This window comes from Alexandromys fortis, unplaced genomic scaffold (genome assembly GCF_014885135.2).
Source record: "Alexandromys fortis isolate MF-2015 unplaced genomic scaffold, M_Fortis_MF-2015_v1.1 scaffold_17, whole genome shotgun sequence".
NCBI classification, from domain to species: domain Eukaryota; kingdom Metazoa; phylum Chordata; class Mammalia; order Rodentia; family Cricetidae; genus Alexandromys; species Alexandromys fortis.
Genome location: NW_026067896.1, coordinates 3,377,096 through 3,390,734, shown reverse-complemented (window position 1 = coordinate 3,390,734; position 13,639 = coordinate 3,377,096). Strand labels below are relative to the sequence as shown.

Genomic DNA, 13,639 nt, shown 5'->3' with positions numbered 1-13,639 from the left:
TTTCTAGGCTCTGCCTTCCTTTCTAGCCAACTCAGTAGCCTCATACCCTTGGTGAAAGTCTTTTTATTTATAATTTGTGGGCTTCCCCACTATGGGCAGAATGACTTTTTTAGTAACTTGCCAGTGTGCTTCCTCTCTACTTGGTAAAACAATTCTATGTCTCAAAGACCCAAACTTCAGCCTGGCAGATAGGGGAAAGACTTCTCAATTTGTGAAGCTTGTTGCCTGTATCTCCCCCATAACATGGGGTCCCAGGTTCTTTCTAGTGTCCATTTGCCTTTGTCTGTCCCTTCCTGCCAGTGCCCCCCATACAGGGCCTGGTGGCGAGCTGGCACTTAGAGGCTCAAGAAACATTTGGCTATCCAGCTGCGGGTATTGGAAAGCTCTGTTTGTCACGTGGTATCAGTCACATGATTCACAATCTCAAAACAGCTGGATTCAAATCCAGTTACTGTCTCTTATTAACTATATGAGCTTAGGAAGGTTATTAATGTTTCCATAAAATCCAGTGGAGATTGCTGCCTCCCTTTGTGTCCCTGTCTATGATGCTCTCAGTGTCACAGCTAGAATGTGCTGAATACTTCATAAATGCCAGCGTACTGACATTCCGTTTCTTGTTGACAATAGCGTATGTAAAAATCCATCTGATCAGGACCTCGATAAATAATTCAGTAAATGAATTTTAAGGATTTATAAATAAGAAGCCATCTGTACATGAACAGGATCTGTTTTCTGCATGAATCATCAGAATCATCTGGAAGCCTTGTGAGGCAGAAAACAACTGAATGAACTTGAAATGTCTGAGTTTTCCCACGCAAGCGTGGGTAAACCCAATCACGTGTGTACTTACGTGTGCATGAGACAGATTTCGGCACGGGTCTGCTTTGGAATTTCATGTTCTGATAAACTAGCCATGTTCTGGTACACAGTGAGATGTTGAAGCTAAGGGCTGGTTGTGATATGTTGGTTGGCTGTTGCTCCTTTATTGCTGCCCTGGGCTGCTTGTCTGGGTTGATGGTGGGTCATCTCCATGCATGGACAATGGATTCTCTCTTTCCTTCTTCACTCATGGCACGGGTGCTGTGGGGCCCTTGCTCACCAGGCCTGAGTGACATGAACATTAGAACAATGTATCTAAAGATGAGCTTATTGCTTCTTTCTGATCCAAAATGCTTTAAAGAGTATCTAATTGGACACGTATGGGTGATAGGGGTGTCACAAACGGCCAGGCAGTGTAGCAGATTTTCCTCGTGAGACCCAATAGCTGGGAAGATTCATAAGGAGCTAACGCAATAATGACAACAAGGATGACCTCACCAGGGCAAATTAGGAATTGGGGGACAAAATGAGATTAGTTTTGGAATTGTGCAAAGCTGTTTATGAAGAACCAAATTCTGGGCCACGATAGGAACAGCCGTCAAGTACAATTCATAGACAAGGAAATACAAGCATGCGAGCGGGTGCGCGTGGGCACACACACACACACACACACACGTCATGCTTAGTGCCAAGAAACCTGCAGAGAAATAGTGTGTCTAGTTCTTGTTACCGACAACGAAACAATTCCAGCTCATTTGAGCGTCTAAGGAGAAAGTCTATTGGCAAGCTGACTCATCTTCAGAGCCTCAACTCCTAGGAATCATTGCTGTCAGGAAGAAAGCTCAGTGACCAAGGATGTTTACATGTTGCTATTTATGATAGAGAAACTCAGAAGCAAAGGAACTGGCTGCTGCCAGAAAAATGCTTGACTAACAACATGGAAGAATTTTTGGAATTTGGTCTGCAATTGGAAAAGAGAGAAAAAAAGCTGCTTGGAGGTCTCCATTAGCCTGCCGAGAACAAAAAGGAGATGAGCCATGTTTGGTTTCTCCAAGTTCTGGATTTGAGTGGCAACCCTTGCCAGGGCCTTCTGCACAGACGCCCTCCCATGACTCCCGTTTGTCCAGTCTGGAGCTTTGGTTCACGCCACATGTGACTGCTGTGAAAGCTGAGTGAGAGAATCCTGGCGACACTTGTACAGATAGCCGTGGGCAACCTGTCTAGAAACAGGGCTATGGCTGAGAGAATCCTGATGACAGACTTGTACGGAGAGACAGCCATGGGCAACCTGTCTAGAAAAAAACCAAGCCAGGCAGTGGTGGTGCACTCCTTTAATCCCAGCACTCAGAAGGCAGAGGCAGGCAGATCTTTGAGTTCGAGGCCATCCTGGTCTATGAAAGCTAGTTCCAGGACAGGCTCCAAAGCTACGCAGAGAAACCCTGTCTCGAAAAACAAAAATAAACAAACAAACAGAAAGACAAAACGCAAGGAATGAGGGAAGTTCTTGTTTGTGATAATAGAGGGGGTGAAGTGTTTACTTTAGGATTAGTGTTTTATAGTATCTTGTAATTTTTAAATGTTAGCGTTTTCAAGGATATATTGCTCAGCTTAACTATCTCTCAGGGTGAAATCCCCTCAGGGTTTCCTTTAAGGCAGCTGAGATGATTTCTGAAGCCCACCACACCAGTTCAGAATGCCCACCCTGAACCAGAGAGTCCAGGGGCCAGACAAAATGGTCCCCTTGTATCCCGATCATTTGCGGGTCCGACTTAGAGAATCTGCCTTTGTAGATGTCTGATTATTCCACACCTGTGAGGATATAGTGTCGCTCCTTGAGAGCCAAATCTTGTTTGAAATCTCTGATGTCAGAGGGCCCCTTTAGAACACGGATTGCCTAACACTGCTTCAGAAGGCTGCATTCACCGGAGGTCGCTCCACCTGACCTGCCCCGAATAATGCGTCTTTCAGGCCGTGGGGCCCTGAATGGGTTGCTCTCAGCTCTTCTCTCTAAGGCGATTATTCTGAAAATCTGCCCTGTCCACAAAGCCTTCTCGGCAGCTGGACAGTGAGATGCATCTTTCTGTCAGCTCGATCTCTTTTCTCATTTTTATAGTTCATTTTATTGGTGGCTGCTTGGCTAAAGAAGGAAAACCCCGCCTGGACCCTGCCTTTCTGTACACCTGCCTTCAAACTGTCAGCGACTCGCAAGGCAAGAGGCTGGAATGGGTGCCTAGCAGGCCTGGGACCTGTGAGAATGGCAAAGAGAGACGTTGTCTAAATGGGGGTGGCAAGGAAATAAAATGATGGTCCGGAAAGAACACATCCCAAGGCCTGAGCTCTGACAATGGCCTGCGGATTAGCTGTGCAGAGGGCGGCGCAACTCGAGTCTCCTGAGGCTGCCCTGCTGCGCTGCTGGGGAGCAGGAAGCCTGGCACTGCCAGGCCCACGAGCATCTTCCCAGGAAGAACAAGGGGCTTCTAATCTGGCTCATAGGTCCTGTGACAAGGGCAGGATCAGGTTCACTCTTGGTGTTGTGTGCAGCAGGGTCAGGTTCATTCTGGGTGTTGTACGTAGTAGGACTAGGGTTCGCTCTGGGTGTTGTGTGCAGCAGGATCAGGTTCACTCTGGGTGTTGTACATAGTAGGACTAGGGTTCGCTCTGGGTGTTGTGTGTAGCAGGTCAGGTTCACTCTGGGTGTTGTGTGCAGCAGGATCAGGTTCACTCTGGGTGTTGTGTGCAGCAGGATCAGGTTCGCTCTGGGTGTTGCCCATTCTTTGGGCTCATACAATTTGTAGCATGTGTCCACCCTGCAGTGTTTCAGGGGAGGAAAGCTTCCTTCACCTCTGATGGCTGGCGCAGGTAGGCCTAGACTGCCCTAACAGAAGAAAAGCATCAAACGTCATGGAAGCCTTACATGGCCAGGTGCCGAGGAAGGAAATTCAGAGCCCAGCAATGGTCTGAATGCCTCTTTGATCCATGGTCAAGGGCTGGCGGAAAGTAAATCGTGTGCGGAGGAAAAAGGAAAGCAATTATTTTCAGATCCATACGGAATTCTCTAAGCTCAAAGAACGCATCTTTTCTTCCTGGAACGGGGAGGGGCCTCTGCTGCATGGGACTTTTATCTCCCGCTTTCAAAAGAGAGGGGTGAGATTGGAATGCCTTCTCTCTTGCTGTCTTCCAGTGCCCTTAGCTCAAGGTGATCCTGCTATCAAAGGGATGCTTTTGGGGTGCCTGTTCTCCCACCCTTCATCACCACACAGTTTTACCAGCACAGACTCTTCTGTGTTCTGTGCTCAGCTCTCCCTCCAGCCCTCCAGCCCGCCAGCCCCTGACCACCACTTGTCCTGCCCAGGTAGCTTGCAGTTGGTACCATGCTTAGCTTTTCTAGTTGGTATCTTTTCCTTAGTAATGTGTATTTAGGGCATTTTCATGTCGTTTCTTATATCTATCTAATTCCTTTTTAATAGTAAATAATATTTCACAGTCTAAATACTTTGTGTTTATTTCTCTACATCTTGGTAGTTTCCAAAGCTTGGCAGTTATGAGAGAGCTGCTATAAACATCCACAGGCTAGTTTTCAGCTCTTTTAGGTAAGTGTTAAAGAACACAGTGTCGGCGCCACGTGTTAAGGGTATGTTTTTACAAATCTGCTGTCCAGAATGACTGTGGGTATGCATTGCTACCAGCAGGGAGCGAGAGTCCCCATCACTCCGGGTGCTCACCGGCACTTGGTGTCCATGTTTGAGATTCTGACAGTAGAGGACGTATAGTGGGCCTTCTTGTTCTGATTGACATGTCGCTGATAATATCTGATACGGTGCATATGTACATGTTGCTTTTTCTTTTCTACTACTTCTTCTTCATTGTGGTGTCTGTTGAGCTCCTTGGGATGGTTTCTGACAAGGTTTCTTTCCCTGCTGAATTTTGAAAGTTCTTGAGTATTTTGGAGAGCAGTCCTGTTCCTGATGTGTTTTCTCAGAAGCAAGTTTGTAACTGTCTCCTCATTCTGTTGATACTGACTTCCACAGAGCGGTGTGTGTGTTTGTGTGTGTGTGTGTGTGTGTCCTCACTCAGCAGCCAGAGATGGATATTAGGCATTCTCCATTCTAATTTTTGAGACAGCATCTCTCATTGAACCTGGACTTCAACGATGCTTCAAAACTGGCCAATGGGATCCCGGATCTGCCTGCCTTGCCCTCCCTGGGGCTGGGCTTTCAGTCACGCTGCCTGCCATCTGAGCAGTGTTTGCCTGGGTGGCTGGGATCAAACTCGGGGGCTCATACTTGCATGCACGCACCTCACCTACTGACCCATCTCTCCTGTCCCATAAGAAGTTTTATTTTTAAATTTATTCTTTTTATCTGTGCACATGTGTGTGTGCATGTGTGCGCACATACGTGAACCCACAGAAGACAAAGGAAGACATCAGATCTCCTCGAGCTGGAGCTCCAGGAGGTTGTGAGCCATGCCATGTGGGTGACTCAGGTTCTCTAGAAGAACAAGTGCACACTCTTGACTGCTGAATCATCTCTCTAACTCTAGAGGTGTTTTTTTTAATAGTAAAAATGATTTAAGTGGTCTTACCAAGTACCCTTCTCATGAGACATGCTTCCGGATTTGGACCTACAAGCCCAGCATGGCAGCAATCACCTCGATTCTCCCCAATTATCTTCTAGGGTGTCTAGAGTTTCCATTTCACTTCAGTCTGTTAACTCTTTTTTTAAGAATATTTTTAAATTTGTTCTTGACAATTGCTTCCACTCCCAGCTCCCTGCTCCTAATCCTCCCTGCAATGCCCTTCCCGGCAAGATGACGGGCTTTGCACTAGCTTGTTATGAAGGTTAAGATCAAGTTTTGCTAGATTCTTTCTCTTTCGTATCCGGACTCTCAATTGTTCCAAAGCCTGGAGTCTCATTCCCGTCAGGCAAGTGCTGTAACCTGACCTATACCCCCAGCGCCCAGCAGATTTATTTCAGAAAGACTATTTATTGTTGCTCCATTTTATTGCCTTTTGATCAGCTGACTATATGTGAGTCTGTTTGTGAGCACCCCACACCCTTTCTAGCAATCTATTTGTAGCACACTTGGTGTGGCTTTATTCTGTCTTGACGTCACTCCCCAGCAGCCCTAACCTTTGTCCATCCCCTGCAGACTTGTGCTGGCTACTCCAGGCCTGTGGCCTCTCTAGATGAACCACGTTGTTGGCATCCAACGACTAAACCCTAAATCTCCGGAACTGTAATCAAAGTCCATTGCATCTGTAGACCAGAGTTTCTTAAAACTTTTCCTACCTGCAGCTCAATTCACCAACGGAATCCATTGTGGTGCAGGCCAATAGGTGTATAAAATAGGTATGCAAACCAAACATTTTTAGATTTAAAATTCATAAAGAAGTTCATTTTAAAAACGATTCCTCTCGGTACACAGACAATTATACCATTTATGGAAGATGAAAGCAAATCTATTACTAGTGAGATTGATGTCCTTGTTTATACATAAAAATTAAGTCTCGGCTGAGCATTTCATACTGCAGGGGGTCGAGAATCTTCGATATTTTTCAGCTAATTACTATTTTGATTTTATGACCATCAATGAGAACATGGCATTGCATAAATGCATAGTACAAAATGACTGTTTCAAAAATTGTTGGGAATTCTGTCTGAATCCTAAGCCAAAGTCCACTTAATGATTTTAATGAAGCTTAATGAAACTCAAATCAGCAATTGGAACAGCGATTTTTTTTTAATTGGACATTGTAACAAAATTGTTTCATACCTGCTGAGGAATGATGGCAAGAAAATACTCAGTCTTTGTTTCCTATAATTAAGTCGTTGTTTTTCTATAAGAGTGAAAAGAAACTTTCATAGCCTGCAACAGCCTTGAATCTGCACTGCACGGAAGTGTCTCAGGCAGTGTTGGTGTTGCAGAGAGTGGCCGCAGGCTTAGTGCAAAATGCACGTGTTGTGTACTCAGAACCAAGGCTGCGGTGATGTCACGCGGTGCTATAGACCAAGCTGCTGAGAGCAGAGTCTCTGTGCACAGCCTGACCTCATTCTTCAGTTCTCTGACTTTGTTCACTAGAATCTTACCATTTCCCTCGAACTTTATACAGATTTAGCTGCGTGGATCCCTAAGTACTTCATTTTAGGAGGTGCTAATGTGAATGAGAGAGTGCTTTTAATTTCAGTTCTGCTTGTCCACTGATACATAGAATGGAAGAAAGCGGTCTTTGTAGCACAAATAATAAAACCCAGAGACAGATACTGGGTTCAACCCGAAGATCAGAAAAGCAAGCAGCCAACCACTAGAGAGTTCTTACCTCTAAAACTCCTCAGACTGAAAGAAAGCAGGTTTCTGTCTCATGCAGCCTTATATGCCTCTCTTGTGCTGCGATTAAAGGTGGGAGTCGCCACCGCTTGGATCTGTCTCTGCATTGATCTTGTGTAGTCCAGTGTGGCCTTGAGCTCCCAGAGAACTCACCTTGCCTGTCTACCAAATCCTGGGATTAAAGGTGTGTGACACCACTGCCTGGCCTATGGAGGCTTAGTTTTACCCACTGGTCTATAGACAAGCTGTATTTATAAAAGGTAAATAAAGGATCACTGTGAGTCTGCGGTTGTGTACTCCCCTGAGTCTCGCTGCTTTGCTGTAATTGCCGTCAGTTCCAGAAAGATCTCGCTGATTCTTGTCCCGCAGGATCATGATATCTGCAAGCAGAGTTCTCCTTATTTTCACTCTTTTCTTCTCTACTGGACTAGCTAGTATTCCCAGGAATGCGGAAGAGGGGTGTTGGGAGGCACCTTCTCTACCTTGTTGCTGATCTTGGCGGGGAAGCTTTGCTCTGTGCTCTGAAGTGTGGTGCAGTTATGGGTAAACTGGGCTGTTCCTCCTAAGTTAGGAAGGCTTCTTCTCATCCTTATTTACTGAAAGTTCTACCCATAAACAGATGTCGGATTTTGTCAAACACTTCCTTTTTTCATCTTTTATTATGGTGATAGGAAATATCCTTGGAACTGTTCATGTGACTGATGATTGAGCCGATTGGAAAATCTCAGGCCTCCCCTGACATCTTAGTTGTTTGTTATAGCATGTGATTCTCTTAAGCACTGCTGGATGGATTTGCTGAGGTTTTGTTGAGGATGTTTGCAGCTGTCCAGATGTGAGGTATTGCTCTGCTGTTTCCTTGTAAGGAAACTGGTCTTCGGGTAACTTCGGCCTTACAGAATGGGTTAGCCAGGAATCCTTCGGCCCCCTCCTCTAAGATGCTGTAGAGCATCAGAGCAACGTCTCCCTTGTCTGGTGTAATTCCCTAATGAAAACATCTGGGCCTATGCTTTCCATTTGGGATGATGATTAGTTATTTTTATAAATATGAGCTGTTTTGGATTATATATCCTGATAGCATTTTCCAGAGATATTCCTGAGCATAAATACCTTCAAGTCTTCAACTCATGTAGTAAGAACTGGGCAAGTTGCCAACATTTTGGTTGGGCAGGAGGTCCTTAGCGTATGAGTTTCCACCCATAAAGACGATGGGGCCCTAGAATAGTAGTTTTTATGATCCAGGATCTGGAGAACTCACTGTTCTCCCAGAAGGTCTGAGTGTGTGTGTGTGTGTGTGTGTGTGTGTGTGTGTGTGTGTAGGGGTTTATGGAGAGATGGCTCAGTTTAAGAGTAGTTGCGGGTCTTGCACAGGACCCAGATTCAGTTCCCAACACCCATATAGTGTCTCAGTCACCTGTAACTCCAGCTCCAGGGCCTCTGACATCTCCTGTCCCCTGCAGGCACTGGCCACACACAGCACACACATTCATACATGCGCTCACACATACAGATACAATAAATCATTCAATATTTCTGTATGTGTGTAATAGGATTTTAAATAGATTTTTTAAATAAATCATACTGATTTTCCTAGGAAATATGTCTCTAAGCCTTTTTATTCTTTTTATTCAGTCTGAGACCCTCATCTGTGAATGGTGCTACCTCTTCCCTCTTCAGTGAAGACTCTCTGTAAATGCCCTTATACCTCCTTGGAAGTGAGTCTCCTAGGTGACTAAATCCAGTCAAGCTGACAATAAAAATATAACTCTCACAACTAGCGACATTTAAAATGTTTTGTGTGCCCATTTGCTGTGCTTTTGATAATGTTTGTTTATTTTTCATGTCTTCTGCCCCTTTTTGGTTGGACTGTTTATTACTGGATCTTGGGGTTCCCTGGGAGCCTCAATATATGAGTCATTTGTCCTTCCACTTGCAAGTATCCTTCCTCCAGTCTGCCCTGGAGTGTTAGCCTCTTCTCAGAACACTTGCTTCTTTGTAGCCCCCTTCCTTTGTCAGTCTTGTCTTTGGTGTAGACCTCTCAAATTTTCCCTGAGGCTTCTTTTTCAAGCTGTAACTTCATGCACCCACCTGATGGGTCTGTGTGTGTGGTGAGGGGTTCAGATTGAGGGTTTCCTGCCCGCTAGAGATAACTAATTGCCCCCATTACATCATGCTGAAAAGAATTTCTTTCCTTCATGTAATTAATTGTCTTTATTGATCAAAAATCAATTGGCCTGAGTCATGCAGAGTGGCCATGCCTCTACTCCCAGGATTAGCTTAATAGTTTGTACAATCGTTCAAATTGTGTATTTTATGTTGGATGCGTTTTGGTGGCTTTTATTTTTAATGAGTCAGTTTTTTCCTAAATTACCAATTTTATAGAGGTAGCATTTGCCACAGTATTTTTTATCACAATAATAACCCTGGAGCGACGCCCTTCCCTTTCATGGCGATAGCGTTGATTTCATTTTCCCCTTCAGTCTGGATTAGAGCCTTGTCAATTTTGTTGTTTTTAAACAGCTGGCTGGTTCTCAGTTTTGTTACCTTTTCTGTTTTCAGTTATCTCTATTTCCATTCTTTTAGTACCATCCTTCCTTCTGTGTCTAATACGGTCTTGTTCTTCTCCTTAACTATGAAAGAACTCATTCTTCAATTGTTTAACCTTAGCACGTTAGCGGTCTCAGATTTTGTTTTAGAGGACTTTTAATTGTGTTGGGGGCGGGGGGGGGGGGGGTTCTCCATGTGTGTACGGTGACAGTGGCCAGAGCTGGAGTTGCCGGTGGTTGTGAACCACCTGCACAGGTGCTGGGACTGAACCTGGGTCGTCCGTTGAGAGCAGTATAACCTCTTACCTGCTGAGCCATTACCTTACCTCTCCAGCTCCCGGTCTTGCTTTGGTGTGTAGAACTCCCTGTGTTTTTATTTATTTATTTATTTCCTTCTGCATATTAAGTGTGCTCAGGTCCCTGTTTGACTACAGAGGAGTAGCGTGTGGGTCTGTTTCTACTGTCTGTTGTTTCGGTTATAGATGTTAGTTTTCAGGCATCTGCACTGGCCTGCCCTTGGGGTCCTGACAGGATCCGTCCTCAGCTGCAGCTGCTGAGAGCACCTCCTGTGCACCTTCACTGTGTTCCCTATTAAATGGGACCTGCCTACTTTCCTTCTCTCTCTCTCTCTGTCTCTCTGCGCCTCTCTCTTGTCTTCTGCTGCTCCTGTACCCAGAGGCCAGTCTCCCCCATCCTGTACCCTATTTTAACGTTCCCTTTCCCCCAATAAAACCTCCTCCAGCTCTGTTGCATGGCGCCTTTCTCTCGCGCGTCGCCTTTTAAATGGCAACAATAGACCTTGACTGGTTAGATGACATCCTTGACTCCTAGGATTTTTTTTTCTTTTTTAATTAATTTGGAAATGATGTGTGAAAATTTTCAGAGGTTCTGGATGGCATCTTCTTGTGTTATAAGGAGAGGGTTTGTGTACTTTAAAAGGAAGCAAGAATACAGGAGATTACCTTATTTTAGGTATTGTAGTGACTTTGCAGTAGTTGTTGGCTCTATGAGGCCCCATGTATTTGTCTTCTGATAATTATAGGATTTAATATTTCATTTATGGGAACTGAAAACTTAAGCTGCTTACCATGCTCAGGCCTCTTGATGGATCCAAAACTTCACTTTGTCCCCTGGGTCCACCAGAACCAGGCAGAGTTTCTGTCTGCCTTGTGGTCCCATGCCCCCCTTCAGGCTTTCCCATAGGCTACTCGGGAACTAGCAAACACAGGCAGGGAGGACCAGGGGTTGGGGTCCCTTCTCTTTGGTGCTGTTTTTCGGTGTTTGTCTCTTCAGTTTCTGAGGATTTTCAGAGCCCCACACCACTTCAGAATTCTGATTACTGGGTCTGCGAGACGGTTCAGTGGGTCGGAGTACTCACAATACGCATCTCAGCCACGTGTGTATACAGACAAAGAGAGCGGCATGTGTCTGTAGCCCAGTGACTGGAAGAGAAGGCAGGGGAAAGGAGGAGTCCGCTGGGGCTTGCCTGCTACCAGCCTAACTGGAAACCAGCAGGCTCCAAGGTTCTGTAAGACACCCTGCCTCAAACATGAGCAATAAAGACGCCGTGTCTTCCTCTGGACCTCCCCATGGACACATGAACACCTGTACCTGCACACATTTATCTCCAAACATCCATAACACACACGCACGTGCTTGCACACACACATAGGCACACACCAACTACTCGAGGAGAAAATAGCAAATAATGTTGGGATTTCTTCAATGTCTTCTGGTAGAAGAACTAGACCAGCTTCCCGTCTTCCTCTTGTTCTGCATTCTTCCCCTAATCCGTGAGTCATTCCACGCTCAGGGAGCTCTTGCTGTGTCTGGGCTCTGTCCTAACCACGGGCAACATGACAGATAGGATCCTTGCCCTGGAGGTCTTCATAGACTTGTTAAAGCTGGATGGATGACCAAGAGCTGGTGAACACATGCTGCTTCCCCTGCCCTGTGGGCAAGGGTCAGAATTTTATGATCTTGTCCCTTTGCAATCCTAGCAATGACCTCAGCATGTAGGTGCTGTAGCTTGGGGCACTTTTGTGACTTGCCCAAGGTCCAACCAAAAGACGTAAGATTTGAATCAGACAGTTCCAAGAATAGGTAGAGCCTCTCACTGATGTGAAGACAGTAGAGACAGTCACGTCACTGCCTAGGAATAGTGAGGGTTTTTACGGCTGATTAGAATTGTCTACTCACAGTCCAAAGCACCCGTTAGTTGAGGCAGGCAAACCCTGTATTTACCACATATTCCTGGCAAAACAGGCCAACTAATAATAGGCGACCAGCCCTACTTTCGGTAAGTAAAAATTATTTGGGAGACCTGTGTTCGAGTGGATATTTTAAAATCAGGTGAATCATTTTCACCTTTAAAATGACCTGACCTTCAGAAAATGAGTTGGAGTGTATTCTCTGTAGCGTAATACAGTGTCGTGGGAGAACGCACCATGAGTTGCCTACGATGTTTTGCATCTATTAGCCGAACTGGTAGACCTCTGAGCTCCAAGGAGGTTGGTGTGATGGTTTTAACCCTGCAGGTGACGGCAGCTTCGTTATCTGTAAGCAAACTCTCAATCCCGTGTTGTTGACAGAGGAGAATGGATGATGGGAAGTTGGGTGCTTGCTGTAGGAAACAGGTCCCCATTTTCTCATGGGGAATACAGTCCCTGGTCAGCTTAACTTGCCAGACAAGCCTAAGTCAGGATAGAGTGAAGCATACTTATAAAATCGACAGGAAATTGAAAAGGAAGAGGGGCTAGTTTTTACCAATCTTTAAATGCAGTGCTGAAATGTAGAGGTTTCTAAGAACTTGCTTCTGAAGACATCACCTACTGGTGGAAGCTGGCATTGCAACTTCCTGCTCTGTAAATAAAGGAGCAGCAGCTGAGGCTTCCCAGCCTGGGCTAAGACAAGTCAGGCAGCCAGCGGGGAGAAGTTGATCCCTGGCCTTCTGTCCCTGCCTTCTCCCCCTCCCCACCGCATCACTAGGACCCACACTCTGAACAGAAAGCCAGCACTATAAATAGAATGTGGATTTGGGCATTAGAACCATTGCTTACATCTGCCCCTTATAAGGCATTCCAACCAACTTACATTGACACTGGCTTCAACTGTTGTCATCCAAACAAGTAGCTCCGTCCCCAACTGTCACCAGTCTGAAATTAAAGGATCTTTCTTTATAGTTTACCTTTACGTGAGGCAGGCTACCACCAACAGCTTCAGGAAAATAATTATTCCAATAAAAATCCATCTTATCTTTAATTGGGGCTAGCTTGGAAATTAAGAAAAAAAAATGGGCTTGGAAGCTTCCACGGCCAAGCAGACTGGGCACTAGTCTTGTGAAAGCGGCAGGTCTTCTCACTTTCTTGAAGATGTTTTATCCCGTGACACAAGTGTAATTTTACCAGTTGAGTCCCAGAGCTACTCATATCTTATATGTGAATGTGTGCATACATATATGTGCGTGCATGTGTATGAGTATGAGTATGTAGGCACACGTGTGTGTGGGTGTGTACATGTGTGTGCATGTGTATATGTGTGTGCATGTGTATGTGTGTGTGCATGGATGTGTAAGTGCATTTGTGTATGCATATTTATATGTGAGTATGCATACAAATGTGTTTGTGAGTGTGCATGAGCGTGTGTGTGTGTGAAAGTCTTGTAACTCTGGCTCATGAGGGTCTTTTTGGAACAATCTCTTCTCCCCTTTTAGCTCCCTTGTCCTTTGAAAAAGTCCACATTTTCTAAAGGGCTTTTTCTTAGTACCATCCTCTGGGGTTCATTTACTTTTGTTTAATTAGTTTCCTGTTAATTAAGAATGAGAATTAGCTGGGTTCTAAGCATGCTCTCAGAGCTAGAGGTAAGCTAGAGTGGCCCCGAAGGAGATGGGGCTGTAATTTGGGAACAGGTGGGCCAGGCCTTCTGCTCTGGTCTGGGTAATTCCGCAGAAC

At 45.3% G+C, this 13,639-nt stretch overlaps 1 protein-coding gene across 2 annotated transcripts in view; it reads left to right on the top strand.

Moving 5' to 3' along the window:
- Positions 1-13,639, top strand: part of Ncald (neurocalcin delta) — a 284,369-nt gene that overhangs the window by 197,877 nt on the left and 72,853 nt on the right. The window lies entirely within an intron of this gene.